The following is a 1,243-nucleotide window of genomic DNA, read 5'->3' as shown; positions in this document are numbered from 1 at the left end:
CCTCAAGTTCTCATTTGAGTATTTGCTACTACCACCAAGATCTGCACTAGAGGCTGTTCGACCCGGGATCACTCCCAAGGCTTCGTTACAAACCTCCACGCCTGCCTACTCGTCGGGGCTTCGTTTCTACCCCGACGGCGAGGTATGGGTAGCACGCTTGAGCGCCATCCATTTTCAGGGCTAGTTCATTCGGCCCGTGAGTTGTTACACACTCCTTAGCGGATTCCGACTTCCATGGCCACCGTCGGGCTGTCTAGATGAACTAACACCTTTTGTGGTGTCTGATGAGCGTGCATTCCGGCACCTTAACCTCGCGTTCGGTTCATCCCGCATCGCCAGTTCTGCTTACCAAAAATGGCCCACTAGTAACGATCCATTCTAATGCCCACGTTCACTTAAGTAACAAGGGCTTCTTACATATTTAAAGTTTGAGAATAGGTTAAGGTTGTTTCAACCCCAAGGCCTCTAATCATTCGCTTTACCTCATAAAACTGAAAACGTTACTGCTATCCTGAGGGAAACTTCGGCAGGAACCAGCTACCAGATGGTTCGATTAGTCTTTCGCCCCTATACCCAAATTTGACGATCGATTTGCACGTCAGAACCGCTGCGAGCCTCCACCAGAGTTTCCTCTGGCTTCACCCTATTCAGGCATAGTTCACCATCTTTCGGGTCCCAACAGCCACGCTCTTACTCAAATCCATCCGAAGACTTCAGGATCGGTCGATGGTGCACCCTTGCGGGCTCCCACCTCCGTTCGCTTTCACTGCGCGCACGGGTTTGACACCCGAACACTCGCGTGGATGTTAGACTCCTTGGTCCGTGTTTCAAGACGGGCCGCTTACAACCATTATGCCAGCATCCGTGCCGAAGCGCGTTCCTCAGTCCCGGCTGGCCGCATTGCGCCCCTGGCTATAAGACGTCCCGGAGGACGATACATTCCAGAGGCCTTTAACCAACCGCCAGAACTGATGCTGGCCCGGAGCATGGGGGAGTACACGGGCACGCATGCCCGCTGAGCCCCCACGACCGAGTCTGGTTGCAAGCGCTTCCCTTTCAACAATTTCACGTGCTATTTAACTCCCTTTTCAAGGTGCTTTTAACCTTTCGATCACTCTACTTGTGCGCTATCGGTCTCCGGCCAATATTTAGCTTTAGATGAAATTTACCACCCACTTAGAGCTGCATTCCCAAACAACTCGACTCGTCGAAGGAACTTCGCATGGGCGCGGTCCAGCAGCCA

At 52.7% G+C, this 1,243-nt stretch overlaps 2 non-coding genes across 2 annotated transcripts; both read right to left on the bottom strand.

Annotated features, from left to right (window-relative positions):
- Window positions 1–155: 155 nt before the first annotated feature.
- On the bottom strand, window positions 156–246 carry Tc00.1047053458309.20 (the record flags this gene model as incomplete). The annotated part of the gene is made up of 1 exon (XR_008254626.1): window positions 156–246. It is a non-coding gene; the product is annotated as a ribosomal RNA large subunit alpha, 5' & 3' partial (ribosomal RNA).
- Window positions 247–419: 173 nt separating this feature from the next.
- Tc00.1047053458309.10 lies at window positions 420–698 on the bottom strand (the record flags this gene model as incomplete). The annotated part of the gene is made up of 1 exon (XR_008254625.1): window positions 420–698. It is a non-coding gene; the product is annotated as a ribosomal RNA large subunit alpha, 5' & 3' partial (ribosomal RNA).
- Between the last annotated feature and the right edge of the window lie 545 nt (window positions 699–1,243).

Source organism: Trypanosoma cruzi (genome assembly GCF_000209065.1).
Source record: "Trypanosoma cruzi strain CL Brener chromosome Unknown tcruzi_1047053458309, whole genome shotgun sequence".
In the NCBI taxonomy this organism is placed as follows: Eukaryota; Euglenozoa; class Kinetoplastea; order Trypanosomatida; family Trypanosomatidae; genus Trypanosoma; species Trypanosoma cruzi.
Note: the sequence above shows the minus strand (reverse complement) of the source record. Positions and strands in the feature narration are given on the sequence as shown.